The following is a 12,721-nucleotide window of genomic DNA, read 5'->3' on the forward strand; positions in this document are numbered from 1 at the left end:
GTAGGCAGGTGTATAAGAGTATCTAGCCAGGAACCAAACCCTCCACCCTCTAGGATTCTGATCCCTCTCCCTCCTCCCACTGCCTCCCCCAAACAATTGTCAAGCCTCTTTGGATTTCATTCCCTCTCTTCCACTGCCTCTCCAAACAACTGTCAACTCCCTTCTGATCTCCCTTCCTCCCCTCTCAAACAAGCACACCTCCTCCCCCAGGATCCTTTCGGGCCTACCTGTACCCAATTTATGGTGATCTAGTGGGGGAAGAGGTTGGAATGATGCCCACTCACTCCTGCCCACCATGGCTGTTTTGTGCAAAATGACTGCCATGACCTCTAGCAGAAGCCTCACTGTACCTGCCACTGTTAGTGCTGCTTTGACCTTTCGTTGAGGTGTTCTTTCCACTGTTTATGCCACTTCTTCCCGTCCATGGTAGCTTGGGTTGTTTATGCCTCAGTAAACCCTTTGACCTTTTTTGTTGCTCTGAGGTGTTCCTGCCACTTTTGGGGGTATAAATTTCTTTTCAAGTGTATGTGCTCGTTGATATGATGGCATGTACTTTGCATGTAGGCATGTACAGGGGCAGAGTTTGTGTGGCATGTGGACAGAGTTTGCAAGTGCATAGGGGCCCTTTTACTAAGCTGTGGTAAAGGGGGGCCTGCCCTAGCATTAGTGCATGTTTTTGGCATGTGCTGAGGCCCCCTTTTACCACAGTGGGTAAAAGGTTGTCTTTTTTTCTCAAAAAGAAATGGTTGTGCGGAAAGTGAACCACTTGCCGCATCACCATTTTGGATGGAGCACTTACTAGCACCCATTGAGGTGGCAGTAAGGGCTCCTGCACTAACCCAGCAGTAACCAGGCAACACTGATTACCGCCGGGTAAGCACTGACACTACAAAAATTACAATATTTTTGTTGCTGCAGAAATAGCACACGCTGCAGTAGCCTGGCAGTAGTTCCAGATTGGCATATGGCAAGTCCATTGACGTACACCAGCCCTTTAGTAAAAGGGCCCCATAGTCACACACTCTACACATGATGAACATTTACATTTACAAGGAAGGCACATTTGTGCCATTTATGCTGTTTGTTAAATTATAAAAAGCAGTGATGGATTTTTTTTCCTTAAATACAGTGATGCCTCATGGGCTAAATATCGAATTGGAATAGATGACAGCGATTTGAACATAGTTATCAATATTTTCATTGGAGGAGAGTGTCACGTGTTTGAGCCATTTCCTATTTTATCCTAAGTGTCAGCGCACCATTTTATATGGGCCACACAATGGAGCAGTTAAGCCATTTTAGACAGGTAAAAGATTTGTAATAAATTTGTCTGCTCTTTTAAATTTTGGTTTTTGATTTTTTTTAGGAGACCAATATTCCCTAAAGCAGTACACAAAACACGGCTAAGTTGGAAGATGGTTCTCCATTTTGTGACAAATTGGAGATTATTATCATTTTTATTAAACTGAGAAAGAGATAAATTAAAAATTTTAAATTCAGCAAAAATATGAAAAATTAGACCGATGATGCTCTGTGGCATTGCAGTCCTGAACTGAGTAGGGACTAAGCAACCACTTCTGAAGGTCTTAAAAACAATGTAAATGTGTATCACTATTAAATAAGTACACAGAATTACAGCAGACAAAACCTTAGCAATATTGATTGAAATATATATTTGTGTGGGGCTTTTTGTGATATTGAGTATTTTATAAAGACACATAGGTGACCTGTCTTTATAACCCAGCTTCAAAATAAGTATTTGACCATTTAAACCCTGAGCTCTGTTAGAAAATGACACCCCACATGCATAGGCGTAGACTGGGGGGGCGAGGGGGGGCAGTGCCCCCCCAAACGACGCGAGGCGCTGCCGCGCCATTAGTTTAAAAAAAAAAAAAAAGTAAAAAAAAAAAAAAAAACACATGCAGGCACGCGCTCCTCTCCGTCCGATTGGCTTCCCTGCCCTCTCTATCTGCGTCCCGCCTTCCTCTGACGTCATTTCCTTTCGGGCGGGACGCAGACAGAGAGGGCAGGGAAGCCAAGCGGACGGAGAGGAGCGTCTCTCCGTCTACTCCTCTCTCTTCCTCCCTCCCTCCGGCGCAGGCAGCAGTCTTCCAGCGTTCCTGGCAGCGGTAGCGTTGTACACGCTGCCTTTGGCTCTGCCCCGAAGCCTTCTCTTCAAGTTCCTGTTCCCGCATAGGTGGGAACAGGAACTTGAAGAGAAGGCTTCCGGGGCAGACCGAAGGCAGCGGGTATATCGCTACAGCTGCCAGGAACGCTGGAAAAGACTGCTGCCTGCGCCGGAGGGAGGGAGGGAGGAAGAGAGGGGGTAAACGGAGTCACCATCTTGGACCTCGCGCGGGGGGGAGGGGTGGGGAGCAGAGGGAAGGAGCAAGAGATGGATGGGACTGGGAGGGTGGGAAGCAGTGGGAAGGAGCAGGAGATGGATGGGACTGGGAGGGTGGGAAGGAGCAGGAGATGGATGGGACTGGGAGGGTGGGAAGCAGTGGGAAGGAGCAGGAGATGGATGGGACTGGGAGGGGTGGGAAGGAGCAAGAGATGGATGGGACTGGGAGGGGTGGGTGGGGAGCAGAGGGAAGGACCAGGAATTGGATTGGACTGGGAAAGGAGGTGAGCAGAGGGAAGGAGCAGGAGATGGATGGGACTGGGAGGGGTGGGGAGCAGCGGGAAGGAGCAAGAGATGGTTGGGACTGGGAGGGGTGGGGAGCAGAGGGAAGGAGCAAGAGATGGATGGGACTGCGAGGGGTGGGGAGCAGAGGGATGGACCAGGAGATGGATGGGATTTGGAGAGGTCAGGCACAGCAGAGGGAAGGAGCAAGAGATGGATGGGACGGAGGGATGGTGAGCAGAGGGAAGGAACAGAAGATGGATGGGACTGGGAGGGGTGGGGAGCAGAGGGAAGGAGCAAGAGATGGATGGGACTGGGAGGGTGGGGAGCAGAGGGAAGCCTACTGGAAAGAAGACACTGCATAAAACAGAAGACACTGGGATCAAAGCGAATAGAAAAACTACATGATCAGACAACAAAGGTAAATAAAAGTTTATTTTATTCATAATTTATTAATTGAAATGTCAGCTTTTTGAAATGTGCATCTGTGATATTTTGCCTGTAAATTTCATTTCCTTCCTCCATATTAGCATATTCATTTGCATATGTATATATGCAAATGATATGCTAATATGCTCCGCCCATTTTTTTGCCCCCCCAAATGAAACAGTCAAACTACGCCTATGCCCACATGTCTTGGAGTGTTGTTGCTTCTTCTGCCGCTGCCTAGTTTAAAGCAGGTTTCACTAAATATGGCTGGGAAAATCCGTTATCAGGAGCACCACTGCTTCTCCATTGACTTTAAACAAACTGAATGAAACACATATGTACAAAAAGATTTTCAGTATAAAAAAATGAATGCAAAGTTAGTTCATCCAAGAATAAACAAAAATGAAGATTTTTCTCCTTGCACATTCTTAGTTCTCATGGCATCAGCTTCCATAGAAGGCACTATTTCTATCACTGTTTTTTTTTTCAGAGTTTAATAAGCCTGTACCCTTATCCACGTTTACCAATTACTAAAATAATTAAAACTAGATACTTAATTGACCTTCTAAGAGAAATATCAGAAGATAAGAGTGTATATATAATAGTAAATTTCCCTCTCTATTCTGGCAGTGCCAAAATGTATTATGCATCTTTGTAATTCCCAGTCTAATGAAACACTTACCATTGTCTTATGAACATTGGACCGACATTAACAACTAGGAAATTAAGTGTCCCATGGGTTTTTCCAATTTAAAATGGGTTAAACTATCCATTTACATGTTAATTAGCATTCATTCTAAAGAGTAGCAAAAGCAATTTCGTTGTGTCTAGCATTTAATGACAAATTTAGCTTATCTAGCCATTTAACTTAAAGGATGTGCTGTGCATTATTTGCCAGAACTTTGTTAAGTACAAATGATTAAAGGAATCTCATTATTCTAAACAACATGCAATTGCCAAGGATGAATACTGCTAATTTATTTGCTTATCTTCTCATAATAAGAAAATAACTAAGCATTTACAGTGCAGCAGGTGCATCAGATCTTAATAAAGGTGAACACACTTGTTGGTTGGAAAGGAACAGTTGTATACATTGACATTTAAAATTGGAATTTGCTGCCTGGAGACATAGCCATTCGCTGAGCTGTATTCAGTGGCATTTGATAATTCACTTCTGGTTACTCAAGTACTGCCTTAGTGGCTTCAATTGCTGTCACAATCCAGTTAAAGATTCCAAATAGTTCTAATCTAATCTAGTACTTTTATACGACTGAATTCCCACAGAAGGTTCAGAATGGTTTACAAGTAAAACACACACACAAAAAAAAACCTAAAAAAACATAAAATTATTTAAACGAGTAAAATCCACAATGACATCACAAAGCTTATGGGACCTTTTTACTAAGGTGCGCTGAAAATGTAGTAGATATGTTTTTTGGGCGTGCGCAGAATCATTTTTCAGTTACCTGTAAAAATGCCTTTTAAAAATTCTTGCTGAAAATGGATGTGCGGCAAAATAAAAATTGCTTTGCGTCCATTTTGGGTCTGAGACCTTACCACTAGCCATTGACCTAGTGGTAAGGTCTCACGCGGTAACCAGGCAGTAATGGTCTATGCACATAAAATGCTGATTACCGCCCACACGCCAGAAAATAAAAAATATTTTCCAGTGTGCATAATGGATGTGCATAAAAAATGAAATTACCACAAGGGCCATGCAGTAGCTGGATGGTAATTCAAATTTGATACACATTGGGTGCACGTAGGCACCCACACGGCTTAGTAAAAGGGAACCTAAGTAATCAATAATCATTCTTAACCTAAGTTTACAAGTAAATATTCATCAAACAGAAAAGTCTTAAGATTTTTATGAAATATCGTATATAAGAATTTTCAAGTCATAGGTTGAGTGGAAGAGATCTCCAATACTTAGTAGCCTGAATTGAGTATGATCTTTCATGATTTCTTTTAGATACAAAATGGTAAAACTTAGGAAAAAGCAGTATATTGTTGTTTTTCAATTTTAAAGTCAGTACACAGCGGAGGAATAACCTAGTGGTTACAGCACTAGTCTGGACATCCAGAGGTGCCTAGTTCAAATCCCACTGCTGCTCCTTTTGATCTTGGGCAAGTCACTTAACCCTCCATTGCCTCAGGTACACACTTAGATTGTGAGCCCTCCTGGAACAGAGAAATACCCAGTGTACCTGAATGTAACTCACCTTGAGCTAATACTGAAAAAGGTGTGAGCAAAATCTAAATAAATAAATTGAGAAGAATCATAATATAAGTTATATAAAAAGATTGACGAGCCATGTAAAGATTTAAATACTAAACAAGACACCTTAAAAATAATTCTGGCATTCACTGGCAACCAGTGAACAACATGGCATACGTCTCACTCTAAAATTAGAAAAATTAATATAGCAAGGTTCAGTCTTAATTACGAATTCACTTGAATGCAAAGACAGAATGTAAAGTGCCCCTTGGAGATGGTCAGCTAATCAACAACTTGTCCCGTACTATCTTCTCCTTTCTTTTATCTGGAACAAATATATCTGATTCCCATTCTTGTTTTATTCCACCACTTTCATACAGCATACTTTTTTTTAAAACCAGAAGTGTTTTTTTAACATTAATTTTTAGAACAATGTCTGAGTAAACGAATAAGAACCATCATTAACTATTTTCAATTCAGAAAAGAACTGAAAACTTACCTCTTCAAAACATTCTATAGCTAACCAAATAAGCTATTAAATTCCAAACTCTTTAAATCCTACTTTGTCAAAAATGACATGGCCAAACACATAAGCTATTGATGTACTCACCAAATCTTGAGTGTGAATCACACCTAACTTTAGAAGCGGCCATTTGCTCCAACTGAAACGTGGTGCAAATACCCATGTCTACATTAGATGTGTATCCCTGTTATTCTATAGTGTTAATTTTAGAAACACCCCCGTTATGCCCATGACCCTCTCACTTCCATGCCCCTTTTTCAGTTCACGTGTAAATTTTAGGCAGAAATTCTATGTCTAAATTTATGCACGTAAATGCCAATTAAATCTAATTAGTGCCAATAATTGCTTGTTAGAAAACAATTATTGGCACTAATTAGCTCATTATTCAACTAAATTGCATGCCCAAATTTGAGCACACAATTTTTGGTGACTTGAATAGAATTGGGGGGTAAGCATAAAATTGGGTATGCAAAATTATAGAATGAGGGGGACAATGTCTATTTTCACTACTCTCCTTCATTCCTGCCATAATTTTTTTCTCTTTCTATTATGAATAAAATCTGAAAAGACACACTAGATACCTCTTGGAGGGGGTACAGGTATTTTCAAGCATATATAGTAGGAACGATAGGAATCAGGAATTCTGGAAGTTTGTGTACTAGTAGTCAGTAGTATCATGGGATAATCATTTCTGTGTACATAGTCCTTAATATTGCTTGGCTGATGAATTTTCCTATTATGATGCACACAGGAAAAATGTTCATTTGGTTTTAGAATTTGTCCTTTTTCCTCATTTTCAGACTTTTTTTTTGGCTTATTTCCCTTGGGTTAAAATATTTTTGAATCATGTTAGAACTTTATAATTCATGCAAATTCACTTTACACATATTAATTCATAGGTTAAAATGTGTTTAAATGACTTTGAAGAAAATAAATGTTCTACTGTTTGTAGGCGCTACAATTTTTTTGTCTGAAATTGATTTTGCAAACACTACATTTTTGCATGCACATTAACAAACTAACTCCCCCTGTTTACTAAACCACACTAGGGCTGGCGGTGTGTTAATGCTGACACAATCCATACACTTTGAATGGGCTGTGTTGGCATTGCAGCTCGGCAGCCACCAGCATGGCTTAGTAAACAGGGGGTGAGTGTTACCAAATCAACATCTCTAACAAATGACATCTCTAGAAGTCTAGTCAAATTTTCAAACCTACTTAATTGTATTTATTTAGATTTTGCTCACACCTTTTTCAGTAGTAGCTCAAGGTGAGTTACATTCAGGTACACTGAGGGGCAGGTTCCTGAGCAGTGGGGGGCTGGTTTCGTAAGACAAAGGGCCAGGGTTTGTGTGCAGTGGAGGGGGGGGGGTACAGAATTGGACTAGGGGGCCAGGGGCCATTGCTGTAGCCTTGGAGGGTTCTGAATTTGTAAGAGGGTACTATGGTGCTGCGGGGGGAGGGGGGAGCAGGTCTTAGGAGGGTCAGGGTTCTGACTCAGAGAAGGGTGATTATTCTGTTGTGACTTGGGGTCAGGGTAGGGGGGGCTGAAGTGAGGGGATCAGGAAGAGGGGACTAGTGAGGGGGATTGGGAATGCTGCTGTGTTCAATGTTACAGCCTTTTCTAGAGGTAGTGGTAAGTTCAGCTATGCTATTCAGGGCCGGTCAAACCCGGTAAGCGGGGTAAGCACCGCAGGGGGGCGCCTGCCTTTTTTTTTTTTTTTTTTTATTTTTTTATTTATAATATATTTGCAATACATCACAAGAATTTCTTGCTATGGAAACATGAGAGTAACCAATAATACAAAGGAAATACTTTTAGAACAATTTAGTCTTCTCTTCTTAGACCACCAAAGGGAAAAATGAGGGGGGATTCTAAAAGTTAAGAAGAACATTAAAGTAATATGTTACATAGGCAAAACAGGCCTGAACGCTAATCCACGGATAATTACATTTCTCAAAACTTTCTCTAGGAGTCACTTGACAATTTTCTTTAATTCAACAAAACTTTTCAGCTGGTCCGGATCATAAAATATGTATTTGTTACCTTTATATTTTACCAAACATTTACATGGATATGATAATAAGAAACTGGCTCCTAGCAATTTAGTCTCTTCTCTCAGTGCAAGAAACTTTTTGCGTTTTTCTTGAGCAGTTCTTGTCACATCCGGGTATATCCATACTCGAGCTCCAAGAAATTCTTTAGGGGCATTTTTGAAATATAATTTCATAACTGAATTAACATCTTGCTCAAAGACAAAAGATACTAAAACAGTAGTACGAGATTGAACTTCATTCATAGACTGTTCCAAAAAAGCTGTCAAATCTTGTAATCCAAGAGATTGTGTAGGTTGATTTTCTGATTTTCTCTTCTGCTCCTCTTTTTGCGGAATTGGGAGATAGTATATTTTATTAATCGGAGGCATCATATCAGAGGAGTAATTGAGATTCTCAGAAAGGTATTTTTTAAATAATTCAAGTACACTTAACTCTGGCATTCTTGGAAAATTGATTATTCTCAAATTAAGACGCCTGTTAAAGTTTTCAAGTTGGTCTAGTTTATTGTGTAATATAATTTTATCTTTAATCAGGCTTTCTGTAGTAATCTTTAAAGAATCAATTTCTTGTTGAAAAACAGTTCTCTGAGAGCTAACTTCCTGTCGTATCTTTTCTACTGAGTCATTCAAAAAGTCAACTTTAGTTACTAAAGATGTTGTTTCCGAAGCAGCTTTCATAGTAATAGCAGTTAAATGTTTTAACATTGTCGAGATACTTCACAGAGTTACCTCTGCTGGGGCAAAAAGCTCCCGTTGTAGATCTTCTGCAGTTTTCCCGGGCAAGGCTCCATCCGCTGAGTCTTCCTCGGCGCCATCTTCAGACACCGCCGAAAACTCCACCTTATCCCTAAGATCTGCAGGGCACAGAGGAGGATTGAGATCCGGGGAGGAAAGTGTAGTATCGTGCTCGAGAGGAATCGTCGCTTCTCCAAACGTTCCCTCAGCCAAGCTCCCTTTCACCCTCTGCCGTGGAGTACTCGTGGCGAACTCGTCGAGGGTCGTCTGGATTAATTGAGCAGTCGTGGTCGCGGATGGCAGGCTTTTGACTACCCCTTTTCGCTTTGTATGCGGCATTTCTCAAAAAAAAGTTTTCAAGCAAAAGGTAAGTCCAGAGAGCCTCCACGATCGCTATCGAGTTGCGTCCGCCATCTTGGAACGCCCCCCGATCGGGCGCCTGCCTTTAAGAGTGCTGCTGTGGCGCTGCACCGCCATACCACGCCGCCCTTGGTGCTTTAAATCTTTAATTTATCTCAGTTCCAGCAGCCACATCATTTGAAAGCCCTGCCCTGTCTCTAGCCTTCCCTCCCTTCGTGAGTTTGTTCCGCAGTCCCGCCTTCTGATGTCATTTCCTTGAGGGCGGGACTGCAGAATGAACTCACGAAGGGAGGGAAGGCTAGAGACGGGGCAAGGCTTTCAAATGACGCGGCTGCTGGAACGGAGGTAAATTAAAGATTTAAAGCACCAAGGGTGGCAGGGGAATAGGGGGCGAAGGAGAATCGCTGGACAGGGGCAGAGTGGGAGAAGAGAGAAAGGAGATGATGAGGGAGGCACGCGGGTGCCGGAGAGGGGGCGTGCGGGCGCCAACTCATAGTCTGCAGGGGGGCACCAGAGACCCTAGGACCGGCCCTGATGCTATTGGCAGTCAGGACAGCTAGTGCACAGTAAAGACCTATGCATTAGCTGTCATAGCCAGCCACACTTCTGCCCAACCATGTCACACCCAGACCCAGCTTACTCCCACGTTAGAGAGCTTACATAGGTTTTTAACACAAAGGCTCCCATTTAGTGTAGCAGACAGCAGCACGTTAGCAGCATATGCATATTGTCATGCATATAAATGTGAACCATAAGTACATAAGTACATAAGTAGTGCCATACTGGGAAAGACCAAAGGTCCATCTAGCCCAGCATCCTGTCACCGACAGTGGCCAATCCAGGTCAAGGGCACCTGGCACGCTCCCCAAACGTAAAAACATTCCAGACAAGTTATACCTAAAAATGAGGAATTTTTCCAGTCCATTTAATAGCGGTCTATGGACTTGTCCTTTAGGAATCTATCTAACCCCTTTTTAAACTCCGTCAAGCTAACCGCCCGTACCACGTTCTCCGGCAATGAATTCCAGAGTCTAATTACACGTTGGGTGAAGAAAAATTTTCTCCGATTCGTTTTAAATTTACCACACTGTAGCTTCAACTCATGCCCTCTAGTCCTAGTATTTTTGGATAGCGTGAACAGTCGCTTCACATCCACCCGATCCATTCCACTCATTATTTTATACACTTCTATCATATCTCCCCTCAGCCGTCTCTTCTCCAAGCTGAAAAGCCCTAGCCTTCTCAGCCTCTCTTCATAGGAAAGTCGTCCCATCCCCACTATCATTTTCGTCGCCCTTCGCTGTACCTTTTCCAATTCTACTATATCTTTTTTGAGATACGGAGACCAGTACTGAACACAATACTCCAGGTGCGGTCGCACCATGGAGCGATACAACGGCATTATAACATCCGCACACCTGGACTCCATACACATCTACTGAAAACTTGACACTGGTTACCAATACACGCTTGCATATTATTTAAAGTGTGCTCTCTAGCATTTTCCATTGCTCATGGTACAGTCCCACCATACTTAACCATATTAGTTTATTTTTACCCTTCTCCAAGAAAGCAGCATACTAGTAATCAATTAACCATTCACTTCCTATCTGCCACAAACATAAAATTCAGATTCATTTCTCTTTGATTGCTTATCAAGCTGCTAAGGCAGATAGTCTTCGTTTACATTGAAATTATTTAAGTTGCAGAAAACGTATTTGTTTAGATATTTTTTTAGAGGATTAGCTTACTTGTTTCCAGTTATTTTTTTAGTTGAAGGCATGCTATATCTCCCAGGATCTACCTGAGTACTAATCTTATTGTAAACCACATTGAACTACTTGGTTGGTAATGGTATATTATATATGCCATTATATTGTAATGTATCGTATTAGTAGAATTCAATGGTTTCAGTTTTCTCAGCCGTCTACCAAATGACTTGGAAACTTTGAAAACGAAAATGGGAATAATGGAAACAAGTTATGACTTTTTGCAATCTATTGGGGTTTCTGGAGTCAAAGACCACAAGTGCTGCAGTGGTCTCCGGGGATTTTCAGCAGCACTGAGCAGTTATGTGCTCTGAAAATCCAGGGATCATCTACTCAGCAGAAATTAACTAGGCCCTAAATGTTTTTTTTTCCTGGTTTATGTCAATGTGAAACATGATTTGTAAATAGGATTCTAAATATGTTCAGAACCGACCGCATATGGGACTTTTTCATACTTTCTTTTTCTGATTTCATTCTAATAGGCTTATCATAAAAGGAAATAGTATGGCAGAGGCTGCATCCCAGGATTTTGCACTCAAGGAAAAGGATGGAGCATATTTTTTTCTCACTTAAGAAATAATAGAAGCCATGTGGCTGCAGGAGAGGCCAGCTGGAGTCATTCTGTCTGAGCTGGAGTTAATACATTGGGATTAAAGGCTCTCATGAGGAAAATGAAAGTCACACATCTAGGTGAGTGAATGACCATTTTTGTAAATGAATGGAAGTGTAAAGGGCCTGTCAGTGGATTGTACAGAAGAGATCCAACATCTACTTACCCAGAATAACTTTTAGACCTTGGAAATAACCATTCTGCAAGCCTGAAAACGCAGTGAATTGCAGGAAAATACCCTCTCTTATGACAGTAGATATTTGAGACAGTACAATATTCAGTTGAGAATGAATTGACCACAATAAACTTGAAAATATTGAGGGGTCCCTTTACCAAGCTGCAGTAAAAGAACCCCTGCAGTGGCATCAGTGTGTGGGTTTGCCACACACCAAGGCCCTCTTTTACCGTAGCAGGTAAAAGGAGTTTTTTTATTAAGCACTTGCCGCATGTCCATTTCCTGGGGGAGCCCTTACTGCTTCCTATTTAGGAGATGGTAAGGGCTCCAGTGCTTACTCTAACCGAGCATTGATTACTGCTGGGTAAGCCCCTGGCACTATATATATATATTTATTTATTTTTTCCGAGCATCATAAGTAGAGAGGTGTGGTTGCCGTGTTAGTCCACTCTTAAAGGTTATCAATAGAAATCAAACAAAATAAAACATGGAAAAGAAAATAAGATGATGCCTTTTTTATTGGACATAACAATACATTTCTTGATTAGCTTTCGGAGGTTGCCCTTCTTTGTCAGATCGGAAATAAGCAAATGTGTTAGCAGATAGTATATATAAGAGAAACATCAAAGCATTACTTTGACAGTCTGACAGAGTGGGAGGGTGGGGATATGCATGGGGAGATCAAAGCATTTCATTGATATTCTAACAGGATGGGTGTTGGTAGGTGAGAGAAGGGTAATAAACAGAGAAATAAACAGAGAAATACAGCTTTATTGTTTATAATAGGTTAGAAAACCCAGATCCTTATTAAGTCCTGTTTGTTGGGTGTCAAAATATTCAATCATTCTTATTTCAAAGGTCTTATGTTCCTGTATTATTTTAAAATTACCTTTCAGTATTCTCACTGTGAAATCACTGGTACGGTGTCCTGGTTTGTAAACTCCCAACACAGACGGACCCAACACAGACGGAAAAAGAAAAGGGCACATTTCCCTGTAACACAGCCAGCTGCAAACTATGCCAAAACATTTCACAAGACCCCACAGGATTCACAAGGGAAAAATATTCAACATAAAGGACTATTTTACATGCTCATCTTCCAATGTAGTATATATCATTCAGTGTAAAAAATGTAACGAAGGATGCTATACTGGAGAAACAGGCCAGATGCTTAAGACAAGATTCAATCTGCATAGACATCACATGAAAATAGCCAGTG

The 12,721-nt window shown here is 41.4% G+C and overlaps 1 protein-coding gene across 1 annotated transcript in view; it reads right to left on the minus strand.

The window, feature by feature from the left end:
• ZNF804B (zinc finger protein 804B) overlaps nucleotides 1–12,721 on the minus strand; it is a 138,470-nt gene that overhangs the window by 89,926 nt on the left and 35,823 nt on the right. The window lies entirely within an intron of this gene.

Source organism: Microcaecilia unicolor, chromosome 1 (assembly GCF_901765095.1).
Source record: "Microcaecilia unicolor chromosome 1, aMicUni1.1, whole genome shotgun sequence".
Taxonomy (NCBI): domain Eukaryota; kingdom Metazoa; phylum Chordata; class Amphibia; order Gymnophiona; family Siphonopidae; genus Microcaecilia; species Microcaecilia unicolor.